Consider the following 12453-nt stretch of genomic DNA (forward strand, 5'->3'; position numbering starts at 1 on the left):
ATCCCCGGGAAGGTGTTAGAATGTATTCAAGTATGTCCCTCCTCATGAACAATGCTTGCATCGCTTGAAGTTCCCTCGCTTGGCTCCTTGTAAAAGGTCTTGATGCCATTCGAGTTGTATCATTCTCCCCTTCTTGAAGAGAATTTGTCCTCAAATTTAAGGGATCAACATCTTGCACCACCATAGGAGAGAGATCACACACATTGAAGGTGTTATGAACTTGGTATTCGGGTGGAAGATCAATTTTGTATGCATTATCATTGAGTCGTTCAAGTACTTCAAATGGACCATCTCCTCTAGGCATCAACTTGGTCTTTCTTTTGTTGGGAAACCTCTCTTTTCGGAAATGTACCCAAACCCAATCACCCGGTTCAAGCACAACTCGTTTGCGGCCCTTGTTCGCTCTCTTGGCCGTTTCTTGATTCTTTTTCTCAAGGTGAAGCCTCACCTTCTCATGCAACTTCTTCATGGCCTCGGCTCGTTTGTTTCCATCTAAACTCAACACAACATCTTGAGATAAAGGGGTTAGATCTAAAGGGGGTTAGGGGGTTAAAACCATAAACGACTTCAAAAGGTGACATGCCAATAGTGCTATGAATGACTCTATTGTAAGCAAATTCAACCAAAGGCAATTGATCTTCCCAAGATGTTAATTTTCCTTTAACCATGGCCCTAAGCATAGAACCCAAGGTCCTATTGACAACTTCGGTTTGGCCATCGGTTTGTGGGTGACAAGAGGTAGAAAACAACAATTTAGTACCAAGTCGTCCCCACAATTCTTTCCAAAAGTGGCTAAGGAATTTTGGATCCCTATCGCTCACGATGGTTTTGGGAATACCATGCAACTTTACCACATGTTCAACAAACAAAGAGGCAACATGAGGAGCATCATCAACTTTATGACAAGCAATGAAATGAGCCATTTTAGAAAATCGATCAACCACAACAAAGATGCTATCTTTACCCCTTTTGGTTCTAGGCAATCCCAACACAAAATCCATCGAAATATCAATCCAAGGTTATTGAGGGGTTGGGAGAGGGGTATACAAACCATGGGGAAGGAGTCTAGACTTGGCGCCGCAACATTCAATGCATTGGCCACAAATCTTAGCCACATCCCTCCGCATATGAGGCCAATAAAATTGCTCCTCAAGAATCCCCAAAGTCTTATCAATTCCAAAATGTCCCATCAATCCCCCATTATGTGCCTCTCTCACAAATAACTCCCTCCAAGAGCTCATGGGCACACATAGTCGCTTGTTCTTGAACAAGAAACCATCAAACTTGGAATAGGGAGTAGAAGACCTATCCCTAATCCACCTCTCCCTTTCCCATTCTTCGCAATGTAGAAAGATTTTAGCAAAGACGGGGTCCTCGGGATACAATGTCTTCAAGCTTTCAAAACCCATCAATTTGGAAGACAAGGTATTAATCAAAACATGTTTCCTTGATAGGGCATCCGCCACTACATTCTCCTTTCCCTTTTTGTATTGGATTACATAAGGGAAGGTTTCAAGGAATTCAACCCATTTGGCATGCCTTTTGTTCAACTTACCTTGGGCCTTAAGATGCTTTAAGGACTCATGGTCGGTCCGAATTACAAACTCTTTAGGCCACAAGTAGTGTTGCCAATTTCCAAAAGCACGAATCAAGGCATATAACTCAAGATCATAGGTAGTGTAATTTAAGGTCGCTCCCTTGAGTTTTTCACTAAAATAGGCTATGGGCTTTTGGTCTTGCATTAAAACGGCTCCAATACCCACTTTGCTTGCATCACATTCAATCTCAAATATTTTGTCAAAGTCGGGTAATTGCAACAATGGTGCGGAGCTAAGCATTTGTTTCAAAGTTTCAAAGGCATTAGCTTGCTCCACACCCCAAGAAAAAGGTTTGTTCTTTCGGATTACCTCGGTCAAAGGAGCGGCTATGGTACTAAATCCTTTAACAAAACGCCTATAGAAACTAGCCAAGCCATGAAAGCTTCTTACATCTCCAATGGATTTTGGAGTGGGCCAATTTCTTATGGCTTCTATTTTGGATTCATCAACCTCAACCCCCCTTGAGCTCACGACAAATCCCAAGAAAACAACTTCATCCACACAAAAGGAACATTTATCAACATTGGCATAAAGTTGTTCTTGTCTAAGCACTTCAAACACACATTTCAAATGACTAACATGCTCACCCATGGTTTTGCTATACACCAAAATATCATCAAAATAAACAACCACGAATTTGCCAATAAAAGGTTTCATCACATGATTCATCAATCGCATGAAAGTACTAGGAGCGTTAGTGAGACCAAAAGGCATCACCAACCATTCATATAGACCAAACTTGGTCTTGAATGCAGTTTTCCACTCATCTCCGAGTTTCATCCGGATTTGATGATACCCACTCCTAAGATCTACCTTAGAGAATATGCATGAACCATTCAACTCATCAAGCATGTCATCAAGACGGGGTATGGGATGGCGATACTTTACCGTTATCTTGTTGATGGCCCGACAATCAACACACATGCGCCATGATCCATCTTTCTTTGGCACCAAGATCACGGGCACGGCACAAGGACTCATGCTTTCTCTCACAACTCCCTTTTCAAGGAGCTCATCCACTTGCCTTTGAAGCTCCTTAATGTCATCCGGGTTGGCTCTATAAGCCGGCTTGTTTGGTAATTGAGACCCCGGAACAAAGTCAATTTGGTGTTCAATTCCCCTCAAGGGTGGTAACCCCTTTGGGAGTTCCGTTGGGAACACATCATCAAATTCCTGCAAAAGAGAAAAAATAGAGCTAGGAAAAGAAGGGGTTAGTTCATTAGTGTGCAATGCATAGTCCCTATGCATGAGGAGAATCACCGGTTGACGCTCCCCCAATTCCTCCCTAATTTCCCCACAATTCGCCAAAAGCGACACCTTAGTTTTTCCTCTAAGCTCTCCTTTCTTTCCACTCAACTCTTGAGAACTACTCTCCTCTACTCCCTCGTCCCCCACATTCTTCTTTTGCAATGCACCATGTCCCTTCTCCTTTAACTCCCTCATTTTGTTATAGATCTCACCCACTTGGGAGGGGGTCATGGGATTCAAGACATGTTTGGCACCATTGTGGCCAAGGTTGTATTGGTTAGTTCTCCCATTATGGTTGACGGACCTATCATATTGCCATGATCGGCCAAGTAGAAGATGACACGCTTGCATGGGAACAACATCACACAACACCTCATCATGATACTTCCCAACCGCGAATTTGATGATAGCTCGCCTAGTCACCTTCAACTCACCACATTCATTGAGCCATTGAAGTTTGTAAGGGTTTTCATGGCGGGTGGTGGGAAGTTTCAAGAAATCAACAAGGGTGGTACTAGCAACATTGGCACAACTCCCACTATCAATGATCATGATGCTAGTGTTTTGGTTAATGATGCACTTGGAATGGAAGAGATTTTCCCGTTGACTTGGGTCATCCATTGCTTTACTTATCATGGTTCGTCGCACCACATATAGAGGTACAATAGGCTCATCATCACCTTCAACACCATCCCCTTCACTATCATGATGTTCATCCTCATGATTGCCCTCTTCATCCCCTTCCTCGCATTCTTCCTCATCCTCACTATAAGTGTCTTTCAAAATAAACGCTCTACGATTAGGGCACTCACTTGCTCTATGACCGAATCCATGACATTTAAAGCATTGAATAGGAGTTTTCGTACCTCCTTCTTTTGGAGCAAACTTCGGAGGTTGCATGTCAACTTGCTTCTCAACTTGAGAATTCTTCACAAATGGTTTCTTGGCTTCTTGCATGGGGCCCTTATTCTTTTGCCAATTGGAGGAGAAAGCTCCTCGTTCTTTGTTATGGTTCCATGAACTCACATAGCCCCTTGATTTATTGATTTTGTCCTCCTTGAGACCCTCCTCTATTTCAATAGCCGCTTGAAGGGTTTCTTCAATGCTCCCATAGTTGTGGAGTCTCATTTGGGAGACAATGTCACCATTTAACCCGGCTCGGAACCGAGTCATAGCATTTAACTCATCCTCGTCAAAGTCGATTCTCATCTTGACAATTTGAAACTCATCATAGTATTCTTCCACACTCTTTTTGTTTTGCTTTAAGGTATACACCTTCTTGAGTTGTTCTTGTTTGTAGCGTTCGGTGACATACTTACGCCGCATGGCCTCCTTCAATTCATCCCAAGTAGGTGTGGGTGGGAGTCCAATAATTCTTCTTGCTTTTACTTGAGTTTCCCACCATGTGGAGGCATACCCCTCGAATTGAGCAATGGCGTAAGAAGCCTTTTTCACCTCGGACATGTCATTCGTCAAGAAGATTCTATCACAATGCATCACCCAATCAAGGAATGTATCGGGATCACTACTTCCTTTGAAGGTTGGGAGAGTAACCTTGATGGAATTGAGACTCGTGTCTCGCCCTCCGCCATAACCGTGATTCCTATTAAAATCTCCATCGTCGTCATAACCTTGATGGTCACGACCTTGGTACCCTTCACGAGTTTGGTACCCTCTTTGCCTACCCATGTGAGGATTAGGACCATGCCTTCCACCCCTTCCTCGATAACCTCCTTGTGCTTGCCCTCGTGGCCTCCAACCTTGGTCACCATAATGTTCGTGCTCAAGTAGAGCTTCCTCTATCTCTTCCTCATTTGGTTGTTGGATGTTTGGACGGTTTTGGGGTGGCATTGGTGCATTTGGGCGGGGGTCATTTAGGGGTGGGTCATTTGGATGTGGGTCATTTGGAACTTGATCTTGTTGGAGTGGGTTGTTCCGTTGGCCTATGGGAATGTTGTTTGGTGGGGTGAGAGTCGTGTTTTGAGGAGCGTTTTGGGGAGTGGGGTTATATAGATGATGGAAGGTGCCGGGTGACACTGTAGGTGAAGTGCTTCGAGTAGCTCCACTTGTGCCACCTTGGTATTGCACTTGAGGCGAATATGAGACCTCCCTACTACCTCCTTCAATTGCTTCCACCCTACTTCCCAAGTTTTCCATTCGACCACCCATGTTTTCCATTCGACCACCCATACTATCCACTTTATCGTTCAAGGCTTGTAAGGCTCTCATTACATCAACTAGTGTGAGTTCCCCGGTGGGAACTCGAGTTTCATCCTCTGTAGCCATGGTACCTATTAAGACACTCAACAAAGCAAGCAAACACGTTAGATTAGTAAAATCAACTCACAATCGCACAAGTATGCGCACCTTTGATTGCCTCACAAATTGCTTCCGCCAAAGATTGTGTGCTTGTCAATGTTGACTAGTCACAAGGGTTCAAATTCTACTCTTGGTCGGAATAGATTCTTGTTATCAAAAGAACGAGGACGACTCAATAAAACAAACGCACTTGAGCCAAGAAATGAACAACGAAGTAAAAAGAGAAAAGCACGAAAGAATTGGCACGAAAGAAATGCGGACACAAGAACTAGCGACACAAATAGGAACAACTACTAAATGGCTACTAGTTAAGAGACACAAGAAAAAAAAATGGAATTTCAAAAATCGAGAAAATAACTAAAATTTCGGGCCCGGGTAGGTGATAACTTGAAAACACGACCGGGAAGCCCCAATTGATCCAAGGTATCAATTTGAAATAATGATTTTTTTTTTTTTTTGTTCCCTACCAAAGGATTAGGGACACAAGATCATCAACTAAGGATCAAAAAAATTTTCAGAATTGGAAGAGGGATCAAAATGAAATTTGGACTTGAAAAAGGTACCTGGAGTTTATGATTTGAGCTGGACAAAATACGGTCCGTATTGTGATTTACGGACCGTCCTTCGTGACCGTATTTAGTGATGCCCAAAACAGAATGTACCTTGCACTTTACGACCCACAAGATATGGGCCGTATTGTGGTTTACGGTCCGTATTTAACACGGTTGCCAACTTCCAGTGAGCTACTATTTCAAGACCCCAGTTTACGACCTCAAATTACGGCCCGTAAATTGATTTACGGTCCGTCTTTAACGAGGTTGGCAATTTCCAGTGAACTACTGCTTCACGATCCAAGTTTACGACCCCAAATTACGGTCCGTAAATTGATTTACGGTCCGTAATTGGCAATGTTCCAGCTTCAGTGATTTTTGTGTTGAACTCGAACTTCTCGAATTTTTTTTTTTTGGACCAAATGTACCCTTTTGGGGTAGAAAAACACTTTTCCCAAATCTTGACTTGAAAACTTTGGATTAAATGCCCTTTTGGAGAGTCTTCTCCCCTATGAAGATTTGAAGATCTTCAAGAACACCAACAATTTCAAATTTTCAACTACCTTCAAATCAACTTGTTTTTCCTTCAAATTTCAGATTTAGACTCCCCAAGACTTTTAGAACAAAGCCCAATAAGTTTCAAGCCCCAATTTCACCCAAAATAACAAGACCCATTTCAAGTTCTTCAACTCAACAATGGTAGAACACAAACCCTAACTCCAAATGGATTCAAAATTGAAGATTTAGACTCTAGAAACACTAAGAAACTCTAATCTAACACTATATTCAACAAAATCAACAAGAAAATTCGATTTTTTTTTTTTTGAATTTCGGATTTTTTTTTTTGTTGAATCAAAACCCAAGATTAGATTTGGTAGAACAAACCTAAACTAAGCTCTGATACCAATTGATAGAATATTCAAAACGAAAATGAAGAAAAATGACAAGAAAAATAAAGGATAGATAATTTGACACAACTCAAGCCCCAAATTAGCAACCAAAGTTCTTAAATTAACTTGGCCTCTAATTTAGGAACTAAAGAGCACCAAACTCTTAGGATGACCAATAGGGATTTGATACCCTAATAACCAATCCTCTCACAAGATTCACAATCTCTAGCTTAGCAAGCTCTCAACACTCAAAAGAGTTCACAATTTGAAGATATCAATATTCAACATAGACTAAGTCTTCTAAATGAAAATAGACTACTATTTATACTAAGGTTTAAAAGAAGACAACTACACTATTACACTTTTACCCTTAATGAAGTAAGGGCCTTGTTTGGGTGTCTTCTTTTGGGAACAAAACTTGAATTTGCAAATCTTCAAGTAATAGTCACATTGCAAGTATGGCCATCTTCCAGCCTCTTCTCCAAACCATCCTCCCATGCTATCATGAACACTTGCAATCCCCGGGAAGGTGTTAGAATGTATTCAAGTATGTCCCTCCTCATGAACAATGCTTGCATCGCTTGAAGTTCCCTCGCTTGGCTCCTTGTAAAAGGTCTTGATGTCATTCGAGTTGTATCACCTCGGTGATGCTGTATTCCCCATCCACTCTATAATCGGCTCTCCTAAGAACTGAAATCAAACTATCTTTTCTCTACAATCAACGTTAGCATAACAAGAAGCTGACCAATCCATACCCATAATAACATCAAACTTAGTCATATCTAACTCTATCTGATCTGCCACGGTGTGATACAATAATGAAAACGAAAATGAAGAAAGAAGGACAAGAAAATAAAGGATAGATAATTTGACACAACTAAAGACCCAAATTAGCAACCAAAGTTCTTAGATTAACTTGACCTCTAATTTAGGAACTAAAGAGCACCAAACTCTTAGGATGACCAATAGGGATTTGACACCGTAATAATCAATCCTCTCACAAGTTCACAATTTCAAGCTTAGCAAGTTCTCAACATTCAAAAGAGTTTTACAATCTCAAAATATGAATAATCAAAATAGTCTAAGTCTTCCATGAAGAAGAAGAGAACTATTTATACTATGCTAGAAATAAAAGATAGCAAAAGGACATAAACACCCTTAATGAGACAAGGGCCTTGTTAGGCTATTCTTCTTTCTTCAAAATCTTGAAATCTCCTTTGCGAGAATAGCCAACTCTTCATCTTTTAGCCATTTCCTCTTCTTCTCTCCAAGCAATCTTCATCAACAAATGGACTTAGGATCCAAGGTGCTCATCAAAAGTATACTCAAGAGCCTCCCGCTTCATGAATAGGCTTTTCAAGTGTTGTAGTTCCCGGGCTTGGCTCCTTGTAAATGGCCTTGAGGAAAGTGGGCTTGCATCATTCTCCCTATCTTGAAGAGAATTTGTCCTCAAATTTGATGGCTCATCACATTCCATTACCATGGGAGATAGGTCACAAATGTTGAAGATGTTATGAACTTGATATTCCGGAGGAAGATCAATTTTGTAGGCATTATCATTAATCCTCTCAAGGACTTCAAAGGGACCATCCCCACGCGGCATCAACTTTGTCTTCCTCTTGTTTGGGAATCTTTCTTTTCGGAAGTGCACCCACACCCAATCTCCCGGTTCAAGGACCACCCTTTTTCTCCCTTGGTTTGCCCGTTTCGCCACCTTTTGATTCTTCTTTTCAAGTTGGAGCCTTGCCTTTTCATGGATCTTCTTCATAGCTTCGGCTCTCTTGTTTCCATCTAAACTTAATACCACATCTTGAGACAAAGGCGTTAGATCCAAGGGGGTTAGGGGGTTAAAACCATACAACACCTCAAAAGGTGACATGCAATAGTGCTATGAATAACTCTATTATATGCAAATTCTACTAAAGGCAATTGGTCTTCCCAAGAGGCTAGCTTCCCTTTTACCATGGCCCGAAGCATAGAACCTAAAGTCCTATTGACAACTTCGGTTTGGCCATCCGTTTGTGGGTGGCAAGAGGTGGAAAACAACAACTTCGTTCCAAGCCTACCCCACAATTCTTTCCAAAAGTGGCTAAGGAACTTAGGATCCCTATCGCTCACAATTGTCTTGGGAATGCCATGCAATTTAACCACATTTTCAACAAACAAGGAAGCAATATGGGGAGCATCATCAACCTTATGGAAAGCAATGAAATGGGCCATTTTTGAAAAACGATCAACAACAACAAAGATGCTATATTTCCCCCTTTTTGTCCTAGGCAATTCCATCACAAAGTCCATGGAAATGTCAAACCAAGGTTGTTGAGGGATGGGGAGGGGAGTGTACAAGCCATAGGGTTGAAGCCTAGATTTAGCTTTTTGGCATTCAAGGCATTGGTGTCACGACCCAACCCCGTAGGCCATGACTAGCGCCCGATCTGGACACCCGTATACATACCTGTCAGATTTAGTCAAACTGAAACTATGAACAATATGGAACTTTACAAAAGAACTCCGAAAGTTCATAGCGTCATCATATATGTATATTCAGATAAATTGTCTCCTAAGGAGTCACAACTGATCAATTCATAAAATGATACGCAAGCCGACAAGGCTGCCACTACACATCAATATTGTTATACCTCGTATTTTTATACGTCGAGTTATTCGCAAAAGAATCGACGTGAGTTAAAGACGGAACCCTTCTCAGACACGAAATAGAAACCCTTAATTTTTAATTTCTAAATTAGAACTAATTGTTATAAATTTTATTTAGTGTAAAAAAATATTATTGGAGATTAGGAATTAATTAATTGTGATTAGATTATTAAGTGAGGATTTGGGATTATTTTAATATTAAATTAATGTTGATATGGCTGATAGAGTGCATCGTTATATGGCTGATAGAGTGCATCGTTATATGATGGGGCTGGATCATTATTTGGTCGATAGCTGTATGGTAATGGCTTCTCAGCCAGGTATGGATATTGCTCGGGTACAGGCATATGCACAGGGGGTAGAGGATCGACACAGAGGGCGTCAGCCCGATAGAGATCATGACAGAGGCCAGCATAAGAGAGCTAGATCGGCTGGTTATCTTAGTGAGTTTCGAGGCGGGCAACCTCAGCAGTATAGTAGATATCCTTCTCAGCCAGCTCGGAGTGCACCCCCATAGTCCATAGGTAGGAGGTTCGATAGCACAGGGTATTCAGGAGCCGGTCAGAGCTCCAGGGTTTCAGGTCCACAGATGAACAGGGGTTCGCGCCAGTCGAGGCCACCTTTGCCTCGGTGTTCTCGTTGTGGTAGGCCCCATTTTGGGGAATGCAGTTTTGCTACAGGTGCTTGCTTTACTTGCGGCCGTCAAGGCCATATTATGAGGGAGTGTCCATTCGGGGGTAGTCCAGGTGGTGCAGCTCACCTTACTGGGTCAGTTGCTGGTTCATCTTCTTCTATGGCTATGCGCCCTATGGGGCAGGGTATTTAGACACCAGCAGACCGTGGTAGGGGTCGTGGTGGAGCTTCCAATTCTAGCGGTCCTTCGAACCGCATATATGCTTTGGCTAGTAGACAGGATCAGGAGGCGTCCCCAAATGTGGTTACAGGTATACTATCGATTTTCTCTCGGGATGTATATGCATTGATAGACCTAGGCTCCACCTTATCGTATATTTCCCCCTTTGTTGCTAGTAGAATCAGGATAAAACCCGAAGTGATAGAACCATTTGAAGTGGCTACACCGGTAGGAGATTCTGTTATAGCTACAAGTATATAGGAATTGTTCGGTGATTATATGTAGTCGTCGTACCGTGGCAGATCTAATAGAGTTAGATATGATTGAGTTTGATGTTATTATGGGCATGGACTGATTAGCTTCTTGTTATGCTAACGTTGATTGTAGAGAAAAGATAGTTCGGTTTCAGTTCGTAGGAGAGCCAGCTATAGAATGGTTAAGGAATACGGCATCGCCGAGGGATAAGTTTATTTCATACCTCAAGGCAAGGAAGATGGTTAGAAAGGGTTATATTTATCATTTGGTCCGTGTGCATGACTCGAAAGCAGAAGTACCGACTCTTCAGTCTGTTCCGGTAGTTAACGAATTCTCAGATGTATTCCCAGATGAACTTCCAGGTCTTCCAACTGAGCAGGAGATAGAGTTCACTATAGATTTATTGCTAGATACTCAGCCCATATCTATTCCTCCTTACAGAATGGCACCTGCAGAACTGAAGGAATTAAAGGAGCAGCTGAGAGACTTGTTAAAGAAGGGCTTCATCAGGCCCAGCACATCACCTTGGGGAGCACCGGTACTATTTGTGAGAAAGAAAGATGGGTCACTGCGGATGTGTATTGATTATAGGCAGCTAAATAAGGCGACAATAAAGAATAGATATCCCCTCCCCAGGATTGATGATTTATTTGACCAGTTGCAGGGTGCTAGGTGTTTCTCGAAGATAGACTTGCGGTCAGGCTATCACTAGGTGCGGGTAAAGGAAGCTGATATTCCAAAGACTGCGTTCAGGACCCGATACGGGCATTATGAGTTTAGGGTGATGTCTTTTGGGCTGACCAATGCTTCAGCAGTATTTATGGACCTAATGAACCGAGTGTTCAAGCCATTCTTAGACCTGTTCGTGATTGTATTTATTGATGACATTCTGGTCTATTCACGATCAGAAGAGGAGCATGCAGATCATTTGAGGACGGTACGCAGGGTACTCCAGCACCAAAAGTTGTATGCTAAGTTCTCCAAATGTGAATTCTGGTTGACTTCAGTAGCATTATTGGGGCATATCATTGGAGCTGATGGCATTCGGGTAGACTCACAAAAGATTGAGGCTGTCAAGACTTGGCCTAGACCTACGACACCTATGGAGGTACGTAGTTTTCTGGGGCTATCAGGATATTACAGGAGATTCGTAGAGAAGTTTGCTTCGATTTCAGCGCCTTTAATAAGGCTAACTCAGAAAGCAGCTAAGTTCCAGTGGACCGATGCTTGTGAGCAAAGCTTCCAGTCATTGAAAGATAAGTTGACTACGGCCCCAGTTCTAACTCTTCCTGAGGGACCAGATGGCTATGTCATTTATTGTGATGCTTACGGTGTTGGGCTAGGTTGTGTATTGATGCAGCATGGCAGAGTTATAGCCTATGCCTCCCAGCAGCTCAGAAAACATGAAAGAAATTATCCTACACGTCATTTGCAGTTAGCAGCGGTAATTCATGCTTTGAAGATATGGAGGCATTATCTATATGGCGTGCATGTTGATATTTATACGGATCACAAAAGTCTCCAATATATCTTTAAACAGAAGGAGCTGAATTTACGGCAGAGAAGATGGCTGGAACTGTTGAAGGATTATGATGTTGATATTCTATACCATCTAGGGAAAGCAAATGTTGTAGCAGATGATGCACTTAGCCGTAAATCTATGGGTAGTTTGGCAGACGTACAACCAGAACGGAAAGAGATAGTCCGTGAGATTTGCCAGTTAGCTAACCTTGTAGTCCGTTTGGTTGATTCTGATGATGGTGAAGTTTCTGTTCGAGGAATTGCTGAATCCTCTATCATAGAAGAGGTGAAGAAACACCAGTACGAAGACCCTGTTCTTGTACATTATAGAGATGCAGCTCTTCAAAAGAGGGAGACCCCATTCGAGATTGCACCTGACGGGGTACTACGATACAGAGGCAGATTGTGTGTACCGGAGGTTGTAGGGTTACGGCGACAGGTTTTGGGAGAGGCACACTATGCGCGTTATTCTGTTCATCCAGGGTCAAAGGAGGTTTATCACGACCTCAGGTGTCTGTATTGGTGGGATGGCATGAAAAAGGATATAGCGGAATTTGTCGCTC

The 12453-nt window shown here is 42.3% G+C and overlaps 1 pseudogene; it reads right to left on the reverse strand.

The window, feature by feature from the left end:
• Positions 1 to 241: 241 nt before the first annotated feature.
• LOC132621180 (uncharacterized) lies at positions 242 to 3692 on the reverse strand (annotated as a pseudogene).
• Between the last annotated feature and the right edge of the window lie 8761 nt (positions 3693 to 12453).

The sequence above is a fragment of the Lycium barbarum genome, chromosome 12, assembly GCF_019175385.1.
Source record: "Lycium barbarum isolate Lr01 chromosome 12, ASM1917538v2, whole genome shotgun sequence".
Lineage (NCBI taxonomy): Eukaryota > Viridiplantae > Streptophyta > Magnoliopsida > Solanales > Solanaceae > Lycium > Lycium barbarum.